Raw genomic sequence first — 12,407 nt, 5'->3', positions numbered from 1 at the left:
CATGCATGTATATATTTCTAGAACTTGCTCCTAGTATGCCAAAGTTTATATAGTGTTTAAGTTGATTTAAGAGGAAGTTAGACCATCTTTTCTTAGCTACTTTTATACCTAAAATTTTGGACCCTCTCAAATTTCAAATTTTTTCCCTTTGGAGCCAATTTTGAGCCTTTAAGCCTATTATTTGGAAGCCAAATTAAATGGGGACAATTCCTTGGGTTAGTATAGTTTTATTATCTTTTGTAAAGAAATTGGAGAGATAAGGAGGAAAGTTGTAAAAAATAGTGTGCTTAATATAGAAAAGTGCAAGTTGTGAAATAGAAAAATTCAAAATTTGTGCTTGATCTAGAAAGGATGTTTATGAGAAAGAAAAGAAAAAAGAAAGAAAGAAACGTTGTGAAAAGAAAAGAAAAATCAAAGATTTGGAAATGGGAGTCATTTTAACTCTACTTGGGATATTTTATTTGAAGTCACTTTTTAGCCAAATATTCCTCACCTACCAAAGATCCTACTTTACAACAAAAAATAAAGACCTTTCAGACTTTTGGTGCTTAATCACATCTAGTAGAAGAGGGATTAGACTTTGAGCAAGCCTATGGTAAACTTTGCATGATGTATAATTTGAGTGCTATACACTTTTGTCATATACACTCTGAGACTGAGAGATAAATACACTTCCCATCTTTGGAAGTTTGCCACATGTGAGTGCATGAATTCAAGGTGTTTCACGAGCTAATAATGAAAGTGCACTAATAAGCCTTGCTTGATTTGATTGCGTGAATTCATGCTTGATCTATTCTTCCATCTTTTGAGGCAATTACGAAGTCTAGTCCTTGTTCATTCCGTGCCTCTATTCTTGTGTCTTTATTATTTTGTTCGAGGACAAACAAAAATGTAAGTTTGGGGGAGTTGATACGCTCGGATTTTGCACGGTTTTAAGGCCATTATTTGGTCTGTTTGAACGCAAAAGTTGCATTACATGTCCATTATTTGCATATTTTATATATTTTGGTATTTTAACATGGTTTGTGAGAAATGTGCATATTTGAGCTTAAAAAGGGAGTCAAAACGCGAAGCAAGAAATCTGGAGTTTCTGGGAGCGATCAGCGACCACTGCAACATTGTCGGTGACCGCCGGCGCTCAGCGGCCGCCATATCTGTAGCGGTCCGTTACGGTAAATTTGTGCATGGAATCAAGACACGCCCAACGACCGCTGGGAAATGCGTGGCGACCGCCACCCAAGAGACAAACTTCGGATCAAGGCATGGCGACCGCTGGCCAAGGTGCAGCGCTCCGCCACAAAAATGTGGTGCACGACAGCCTGTATTCAAACTTTTTTTTCCGACGAACCTAAAGTCTGATCGGGGCTTTCTATATGTTACTCTCTTTGTCTTCGAAAGAGCTTCCCGTTGGTATCAAGATCATCTCAATCGGAGTTCTGTGGTGAAAGTTATGGCCATTTTACAAAGGTCGCGCAAAGCTGTCAAATGCAATTTAGGCGGAAATTTATAGAACGAAAGAAGCCATTACCTTATGAAGCCAAATCTTTTCCTTCTACTATGGGGCACGAAAATTCCATCTTTACTTTTGCTTGGAGGAAACCTTTTACCAAATTTAAATCTTTTTCAAGCCTATCTATACCCCATAACCTAATTCATAATATTCACCCTTCCATAGCCCCCAAAAGGGAAGCCTTCATAGCTCCTCCTCCAACCCTAATCCTTCATCTAGATCTTCTTTTTCCCAATTAATTCCATAGCATAAATTTGAGAGTTCTTCATAGTGCAAAGGGTTGAAGAAGGAAGCAAGAGATCATCAAAGAGCTACAAGGATTCAACCTTTGAGTTTTATTTGCTCTTGCACTTATGTTCTTTATGTTTTCCCTACAATCTATGTTTTTAGTTTATTCTATCATGTGTAACTAAACTTATAGGATTGTAGGGATGTGTTAGTAACTTTTATTGGTTTATACAATTTCGTTTTGCTATTTAATATCCGTTTGTTTTTACTTTATTTCTTCCCTAAGTTGTTAGATAATGCTTCAAGTTTGAGTGACACATTCTACGCACTAGCTCAAATGTCTAAGGAAGGGAGCACGCCAACGTGTGAAATGGAGGAACCCGATTGTGAGGAGGTCGCCGGAATTTCACCGGTGCCGGCCAGTGGGGACCGTGATGTTCCACACAAGGAGAAGGTGCTGGTCAACGTTCAACATGTGGATGGTACAAGAGGTCATGTGAACCCTTGTCTTGGTGTGGGGGTGACATGTGAGGAAGTGGATGCATGTGACCCACAAATAGAGGAAAGGCCGAACTCTACTTTGCATGGGGAAGTAAGTGTTGGCCCTTTTTTGGTAAGTGACAATTTGAATTCAAATTAAACCCCATGTGACACACACCCCTCCCTCCCACCTCTAGTCAATGGTGAACGCAAAGGGGTCGACCTCCCGATGCACCACCGCCGGAATCCTCGCCAGAAAAGCTGGTGCCGCCAGCCGGAGCGTGGAAGGAGGCGAAAGAATCCCTATCTCGCGTGGGGATGGGGTCCGTGGAAGGAGCACTAGCCACGCAAAAATTCCAAAAAGCCGAGCCAATCTCGTTGGATGCCACCAAGATCAAAGCCTTGGGGATAGCGGGTTGTTTTGAAGGTACACCATCCCTCTCCTTTTCCGACTTAGAAACGGATTACCTCTCGGAGAAGCTAGGGCTAGCCGTCGTTGGAAAATTCTCCCATTCGCTCCCATCTACTTACCAAATACAAAAAAGTCTAGGAGGATTGGGGTTAGTTGGTTCATTTACTTGGAAATACTTGAATGCCAAGCATATTTTAATCCAATTCCATGAGATGGACGACTATGCTAAGGTGTTAAATGGTCCTAATGGGAGCCCGAATTGGTATGTTGATGTTCACCCCATGAGGGTGTTCAAATGGGCGCCGGACTTCGATACATTCTTCGAGTCGCCGATTGTTGCCGTTTGGTGCAACATCATGGGCATCCCGGCGCATCTCTATGAGGAATCGGCCATCATGGCAATCTGTAATCTCTTAGGCAAGCCACTACAAGCCGATCATGGCACCATCCATCAAAGCCGGCTCTCCTTTGCTAGGATTTGTGTGGAGATTGACATTTCGATCCCCCCGCCAGAAGTAATCATCCTCAATATCCGAGGTAAAGATTCAAGGTACAAAGTGGAATGAGACCGTATCCCTTTGTTTTGTGCAAATTGTAAACATGTTGGGCACGTGAAAGAAGATTGTCATGCTTTGGGAAGGAAGAATCAGGGTGGAGGTAGGGATCGCCGAGTACCAACCAAGGCATTTTACTCGAGCAACGTCCCCAAGATCACCCGCCAAGAGTGGCGCCCAAAGGCAGATACTTGGGCCGGCACCTCATCAACTAGTGGGCATCCCGAACAAGGCTAAAGAATGTACCGACCAAACGAAGAACATGGAGGGATCAACGGATGCAGAACCGTCGAAGATTAAAGAGGCTAGCAGGAGTCAACCACGTGTGGATGATGATGGGTTCCAATTGGTGTCGAGAAAGAGGAAAGGCAAGGTACATGAGGGCAATGTGTACATCAAAGCGCAACACATTGATTCATGGCATTTGAAGGAGAATGTTGCTACGGTGACATTTGGGATTGATAAATCAGATGTCAACGAGTCGGGCACTGGCTCAATGAGTGTAGCATGTGGGCCCCCCAACCGGGAGATGGAAGGCTTCATTGAGGACCTTGACCCAGGAGGGTGCGTCCCCTGCGGAGGTATCCCTATCGCAGGCCTTAATTAGGAGATGGACTAAGGTTTTTGGTGATGCACAGGCTGCATCAAAAGGGTAATAGGGTTCTTGAGAGTATATAGATGACCACTCTAGTTGTTAGGGAGGCCCTCGTTGTACTCTAATTGTCATGGCGAGTCGTCACTTTTGGGCGACTCGGTGTTTGTATGGTTGTTGCAAATGGCTTTTGGTAATGCACAGGTGTGGGTCCGCCTTAACCCTCCACCCCTTGGGGTGTTTTTATAAAAAAAAAACTAGACTTACCTGGGGAGTTTAATGTAAGTGCTACTTTCAATGTTTCTGATTTATCTCCTTATGTGGGTGAATTAGATTCGAGGACGAATCCTCTTGAAGAAGAAGGGAATGATGGAGACACACCCAAGCTGATCTACAAGGACAAGAAGATGGATCCATTGATCATTTAAAGTGGGCCAATTACAAGAGCTAGAGCTAAAAAGATAAAGGAGTCCATGTTGCTTTTAGTTGCTGAAATAAAAGCCCAATTCCAAGACCATTCTACATTGGGCCAAGTGGTGAATATTATTCAAGTTAGTGGGCAGCCCAAGGCATGAAGTTTGGAGTCCCTACATATCACATTTTGGAGGCCCAAATTGATGATACATGATGCATTTTCGTCCAAGTTGGAGCAGCCAAAATGAAGGATCATATTTAGGTACATTTTATGTTAAATAAGTGACTTTAGATGTCCTAGAGTTACACCAAAGGTTTAAGAGTTACTTTTCTTTTATTATGAGTCATTTTAAGTGTCTTAAGTTGTACTAATGATGTGAGACTTTCAAGAGTCCATTCTAGCCTATAAATAGGCTTGTAAGCGTGTCATTTGAAGACACCATTGATCAAATATGAAATAGACTTTTATCTTATTGAACCCTATTGTTTAAGAGAGAGAAGCTCTCCCTTCTCTCTAGAATTCGTCCACTCTCTCTCCCTCCCTCCCCTTTGAGGGAGGTGAAATGTGATTGTTGCATCCGACACATGGTGAAGTCCGGTAATGGGCTGCCGGAGGGGGAGGCCGCAGCTTTGGATCACACGATGCAGTCCCTCTCCTCGCCGAAGTGGAAGTTTCCTTTGATTGCACGACCTAAAACAAAAAGGGTTAGCATGCCCCACCCGGAGAAAGCTCGACGAGCCCTCAAACGAGCCGGTCTTGAATCTGGTTCGGAGGTTAGTCGGGCTAAGAAGAAGATGGTTTTTTATGGTTGATGGACTCGTCGAAATCCATGGTGAAAGGAAGAGGTCAGCGGTAAGCGAGCAGGTCCCTATTGGGGAGATGTTGAATTCTCTTGCTCAAATGGCCAAAGAAGGGAGCGTTCCAACGAAAATGGGAACGGTTGAAATGTCACCGGCTCTGGCTGGCCGGAGTCTTGATGCTCCAAGTTTGGAGTGTGAGTTGGTCAACAATATGGATGTTGCAAGTACATCCTCTCACGTGAAGCCTAGGTGTGAGGATGGGTTGGCATGTGATGGTGTGTTTGCATGTGACTCACCAAAGGAGAAAAAGACAAGGGACACTTTACATGGGGAAGAAAATGTTGCTCCATTTGTGGATAATAATGTTTGGAATTCAAATGTAGCACCATGTGCCATCCATCTCCCTCTCGACAATGATGGAGGCAAAGATGAATGTGGTCCTGGTGCTCGGCCACTGGAGTCTTCACCGGAAAAGGTGGCGCCGCCGGCGAATGCTTGGAAGGAGGCTAAAGATCTCTTCTCACATGGGGGGACGGGGTCCATGGTGGGACCTCCAAATCCACAAAAGACCCATAAGGCCAAGCCAATCGCGCTTGACGCCGGCAAGGCCACACCTATGGGGTCGGTCGGAAGCTTCGAAGGTACCCCTTATCTTGCCTTTACCGATCTAGAAACTGAATATCTCTCGAAGAAACTAGGACTAACCATTGTGGGGAAGTTCTCCCACTCGCTCCCATCCTCATTCCAAATTCAAAAAAGTTTAGGGTGCATGGGGTTAGTTGGAACTTACACTTGGAAATACATGAATGCTACGCACATACTACTCCAATTCCAAGAAGTGGCTGATTATGCCAAGGTGATAAACAGTCCTAATGGTAGTCCGATTTGGTATATGAATAATCATCCGATGAGGGTGTTCAAGTGGGCGCCAGATTTTGATACATTCTTCGAGTCGCCGATCGTCGCCGTGTGGTGTAATATCATGGGAATCCTACCCCACCTTTTTTAGGAATCGGCCCTCATGGCGATCGGCAAGCTCCTAGGCAAGCCGCTACAAGCGGATCATGCCACAATCAATCAAACCCAACTATCCTTTGCTAGGATATGCGTAGAGATTGATAACTCCGATCCCCCAACGGAAGAGATCATCCTAAACATCCTAGGCAAAGAATCAAGACACAAAGTGGCATGGGATCGTATCCCATTGTTTTGCGAGAATTGTAAGCATGTTGGGCACGTCATTGATGAATGTCATGCGTTGGGAAGGAAGGGACGAGTTGGAGGCAAGGACCACCGAGCATCAACAAAGGTGTATCATCCTAGCTATGTCCCCAAGACCATCCGCCGAGAGTGGTGTCCAAAGGTGGCCACTAGGGTTGGCACTTCTCCGAACACTGATCACACTTACAAGGAGAAAGAAAAAGACAACCAAGAGGAGAACAAGAAGGGCAAAATGGATGCAGATCCGTTGGGCTCAAGAGCGTCCTTTGGGAGTCAACCAAGTGTGGATGAAGATGGGTTCCAATTGGTGTCGCGGAAACGGAAAGGAAAGGCTCGTAAGGGAGAAACGCACTCCAAAGCTCAACACATCTATTATTGGTGCTCAAAAGTTAATGTGGCCATAGATTCATTTGATAGAGATGAACATAGTGCAAACGAGTCGAGCACTTGCTCAATGAGTGTCTCATGTGGGCTCCCCGACCGGGAGAAGGAAGGCTTCGTCGAGGAACTTGATCAGGGAAGGACTGTCCATCGCGGGGGTATCCCTATTGCTGGTCTCAATTGAGGGATGGAGTTATGTTTTGTGATGGGGAGGTTTTGTCATTTTAATTGTAATAGGTTTGCCAAGAGTACATTGATGACCACTCTAGTCGATAGGGTGGCTCTTGTTGTACTCTAATTGGTCGTTGCGAGTCGTCACTTTTGGGCGATTCGATGTTTTGGTTGTTCGTTGCAATTGAATTTGGTAATGCACAGGTGTGGTCCACCTTAACCCTCAACCCTCGTGGTGCTTTTGAAAAAAAAAATACGAAATAGACTTTGTCTTGTGAGTTGAATTCTCTTTGTAGAGTTTTTCACTTGTTTGGAACTTATCAAGATACTTTGAGCAAGTTCTTGTGGCGTTCAACCATACCGAGGTTCTTGGCTGATCATATTGCCAACGGGTCCAGGTTTTCTAAGCTCTGGAAGTGGATCAAACCAGATTATCAATCAAGGGAGTCCGCTGCCAAACCTTATACTTGTTGGGGGGGTTCTTGGATCAATATATCTAACGGGTCCTTCGTCGTGTCCCAATCCATATCAGTAAACACCATGACGAAAACGAAAACAACTTTGATTAAAACTAAAACTCAGAACAGTACAACGAACATTCAAAGTACAGAAAGATCGAAACTTAAGCTACAGCACAGCATGAAATTTAAACTAAGCTAACACTTCGAAAAATACGAAAGCAAGTAAAACCGAGGAGGTCCTCGGTGGGAAACTTGAGATAACGCCGACAGATATCGAGTATTCTGTAGCGCTCCCTTCGGTCGCCCTTTTCTCTAACTAAGCATTACTTTATCTAAGCTATCTAGAGAACTGAACTAAACTAGAGAACTAAACTAAACTAAAGACGGAAAGTAAAGTATCCCCTTTGCGTGGTGGCACATCCTCTATTTATAAGCTCGGCAACGACCTCCAGCTGGATAACGATCTTGGCAGGGAATATTCGCTCACGCTGAGAGTGAGCGACTCATCGATTGCTACGTGCTTTTCTTCTAGAATGACGATGCCTTTTTTAGTAACAAATTCATGACTCAACTCCGTCCTTGCGTCTCATATATCAGCACGTGTCCCCTTCTAGAACGTTGTCCTTGATAACAGAATGATGCGCACCATCCAGCTCATTGCCTCACATGTCCTTCTTCTGGAAGCCAGTGGTCCCCTCCTTGACTGCTTGATTACTCCCCTTGATCAATTCCCCCGATTTCTGGCCTTTTTCACCTATTGTACTTGCTTGATCAGTTTGGCCCTGTTGCCTTGGTCAAGCGGCATTCCTGCACATTTAACACTTGCTTTGTGCGATAAAACCGATCAAGTAGCGTACAGTTTACCCCTAAACCGATGCATGAAACGGTCCTTATCAAACTGCTCACACTTAAAACATACTTGTCCCCAAGTATAAAGAAAAAGAAAAGAAAAAGATAGGGCAAATTTCAGGCATGGTTTACTCATTTCAAGAAAGTAAAAGAAGACGAAAAAGAAAACAAGACTCGAAATAAAAACACATATTCACATAGATGCATTAGATCGAATAAATTTCCAACAATCATACCCGAGGTCGAGGTCAATCCATTTGCCAGCAGCTTATGTTTCTTCTTTTTCGCTTTTACTTGATCAAGGTGTCAGTTCATCAAGATTGCTCAATTTTAAAACCACTGTTGAATTCACTCCGTCACTCATTTCTCACCAGAGATGTTAGGACTGTTCACTCGGTATTTCCACAAATTTAATACCTCGAATCGGATTGCACAAGATAGTACCTTAAGATCTTTGTTTCGGGTGTAATGGGGCTTAAAGGTAGTGGTGTATCTGTTAGGGTTTTGTATACTAGAAATCACCTTTCGAGTGATTAGATACTGTAAAACTCTAATTGTTATTTTCCAATAAATACAACAGATTATTTTTTGTCATAATGTTGTTATGTTTTACATTTAATGGTTGTTTATTGCATATTTAAATGTATAAGCAAACATAACAAAGTCTAAGTCTTTGTTTTAGTAGACCGGTTGTGGGCGTCATCCAATTTAAGGTAACACGTTCAGTTCTAAACAAAGAAAAATAAGAATTTCACAACCTAGATAGGCCTAGACTACCTATCGTGAAAGGTTGCAATGTCAGTCCAATTATTTCTAAGCCTTATTGAAATAAGATGACGTTGGTGTGGTATAGCACTGAATGGATCTAACAGTAAGACGAGTCTTTATGCTATCTACTGAAAGACGAGGTCTTGATAATTAATTTCTTAATCAATGTACGTTAGCATTGAGCATACGATATTGAGTATGTAGTACTTTGACTTACCAAAGGTGTGGGTTTTTCGTCACCCAATGATCCAGGTATATTGAATAGTGGCGATCATTATCTAGCGGTGCTAGGATTGCTATTACGTTGAAACAAGGTTTTATTATTCGGAACCTAGCTAGTTGGAGTTTAATTACTCCATGAATAATAAATAAGAGTTTCTTGCTAAGTCCACTCTTGGAGATTAAAATATGTTAATTAATTAAGTCCATAGCAGACAATAATTAATTAGTTGATGTTTCTATCTTAAGCGCGGGAAATAAATTAAATGCAATTAAAGGAAACCCGGAGTACTTGTAATTTCAGATTTGGAAGGCAGTGCAGTATTACTTCTGTAGTGGCTGCTTGTAATATTCCAATATAAGCTTATATTAAATTGTGGGTTCAATTTAATTGGTAAAAAGCTAATTGGGTGAGGCATGTTCCAAATTCTTCCTTAGATCCCTGACTGGGCCCAATATGTGACTTAATATAAATAAGAGAATAAAGGAGACATAAAATACACATTATTACTCTATCAAATTTTCGTCCCCCTCTAAGAAAGAGAGAGCTCGAAATTTTGCCTCCTCCGTGAGCTGAGTTCTGTCTTCGTTATTCAAGTCCTAGTACGTTGGTGAGATTTGCCCACACAAATATCAGCGTATAGTCCGGGACACCAGTCAGAAGATCCAAGGTCGAGTATTGAAGATCTTCACGTGGAGACGGAGCAAGCCATCATCGATTCTTGATTGAATCAATGAGGTAAATTGGCTAATTCCGTAGTAAGCATGTTTTAGGGATTTTATATGCTAAAGCATGTTTTAATTCAAGTTATGAGCATGATACATGTGATAATTACGCGAATAGAATTTGTCTAAATAATCTGCTAAATAGATCAAATTTATGTGATCATTAAATGTTGCACGCTTCCGTGGCCAACCCCTTCAATTGGTATCAGAGCCAGTCTTTGGCTCTGACTATTTGGATTTAAATTTCGCGAAATTCATGTATGCATGTCCAATTTGATTGCGAAGAATGTTCTTGTGTTTTGTTTAATTTTTATGCATGTTGAACTCAAGAACTATCGAATCAAAGAACTTGAATTGCTCGAACGTACCACGTGCAATCGAGGTAGGGACGTCGAGACAGTGGGAGCCGGGGACTCGCGATCACGGGGTGACACGCAGGCGAACTAAGGCTCGTGCGCGCTGCAGGCCGAGACCGCATGATCCAGACGCACCCGAGTCAAGGTCGACACGGTGGAAGGCATGGCGTGGTAGTTTGAACGAGAACGTGCCGAGGCACCGAGCCGCCAGAACGAGAACGTGCCGATGGCGGCGCTGGCCGAGAGTAGCCGTGCTGTCGTGCGAGCTGCTGGCCGGGAGCGCGCGACCCAGACAATCGGATAGGCCTAGACGGGGGTCTGAGCTGGCCGAGAGCAGGCGCGCCACCGTGTTCTCTACTGGCCGAGAGCTCGAGCCGCCCGACGGAACGATGGCCGAGACGCGTCGGCACCCGACGGTCGACACATCTGAGATGGACGTCGAGACGCTGGCCGAGAGGCGCGCGCCGCAGCTTGCGCGCCTGACCGAGAACCGTCGGCACCCGACAAGCCGAGACGCCGAGACGGGGACTCGCCGCTGGCCGAGAGGAGCCGCGCCTCAGTGCACGCTCCTGGCCAAGACGCTGGCGACACCCGACGAGCCACTGGCCGAGACGCTGGCGCGCCACCTGCGCGCCGGTGGCCGAGACGCTGCGTGCGTCGTGATTCGACGACGAACTCGTCGGATCTTCGTCGTTCATCGTTCGTGCGAACCTCGTACGATGAGATAACGATGAAGGATTATTTTAATGATTATTTAATTATTTTATTAAAAGATATCATTAAAATATTATTATTTAATGGAAGTAAAATCTTTTTGGAAGATTTGTCTAGATTTTAGGAATATTTTTATTATTTTCTATATCTATGGAAATAAATAATATTATTTTATACTTAGATGATATAGATGCGAATAATTTAATAGTTTCCTAATATTTATCTAGACTTTAGGAATATTTTTATTATTTTCTATATCTATGGAAATAAATAATATTATTTTGATTCCTAGATGATATAAATGAGAATAATTTATAGTTTCCTAATATTTATATATCTAAGATCCTAAAAAGGATAGATATGTATGAATACATTAAATAATAAAATCCTAATCTTGAACAATGGAATTAATTTGAATTTAATTTTTCATGTCTTATTAAGAATTAAATAATTTATTTTAGACATATCTTATAGCAGACATGAATAAGAATTATATTCTAGAACAATAATTTCCTAAAGGAAGATACCAACTAATAAAAGATTTAATTATCCAGCAAATTAAATACCAACAGAATTTAATCAAGCCTTTCTCTGTCCTAAGGCTAAGGATAATTAAAGAAAAACCATAACCTAAATATCTAAGCTATAATTACGAACTCAACGTTTGTATATGGTCTCCACCAATTGGTCTGCAATTTATGAAGCCTTTTTCTAATATTATTGCCACCTGCACTATGGGGATAATAATCCTAAGAAATAGCAAGTTCATATGGCGGACTTCTTGTAACATCCCAAACTTTTGTGACTATTTTAATACGTTATTGGAATTTATGAAACTTTTGTTTCTATATGATTAAGTGAGTTGCGTGAAATAAATTGTCGTGGTTAATGTGAGTGATGAGCTTGAGTTTTTATATATTTTTTTCCAATGAGGGGAAATAATTAATAGGATCATGCATTTATTCTTTCTCAAGTCAATTCATTGAAAAATTCGGCCCTCCCTAATTATTGAAATAGTACTTCTTTTTGTGGATTTAATTAATTGTTTTGGGACATTATTCCAAATTAAATCCAAACGAATGGACCTTAAGTAACGCTACATGAAATTCGAACTCCATCCTTTTATCCTTGGGAGTTTCGAAAATCTCCAATAGGAGATTGGATTATTTTTCATTTGATTTAATTGGTGCTTAATTGACTCTCTTCTTTTGAATTTAATCCAATTAAATCATGTTATATTTTATTTCTTCACCCCAAAATAAATAGAGAGTTGGGATTTTTGCCTTGGCTACTTCAGCCTAATTTTTTTCGGCCCCCTCCAATAAATTTTGGAGAATATTTTATTTGTTTCCTAATTTTATGGGAGCCCTTTTCCTATAAAGAAATTACCTAATTTAAATCCTATTCTATTTAATTGGGGATTTAAATAATTTCCTTGTGCTTTCCCCCTCAAATTTTCGTCCACTACACTATTATTTCCTACTTGGAGATTTAATTTATTTTTGTTCCCTTGTTTATGGAATATTCACCTTTATTTCCTAATTTATGAA

This window comes from Salvia splendens, chromosome 17 (assembly GCF_004379255.2).
Source record: "Salvia splendens isolate huo1 chromosome 17, SspV2, whole genome shotgun sequence".
NCBI lineage: Eukaryota > Viridiplantae > Streptophyta > Magnoliopsida > Lamiales > Lamiaceae > Salvia > Salvia splendens.
Note: the sequence above shows the minus strand (reverse complement) of the source record.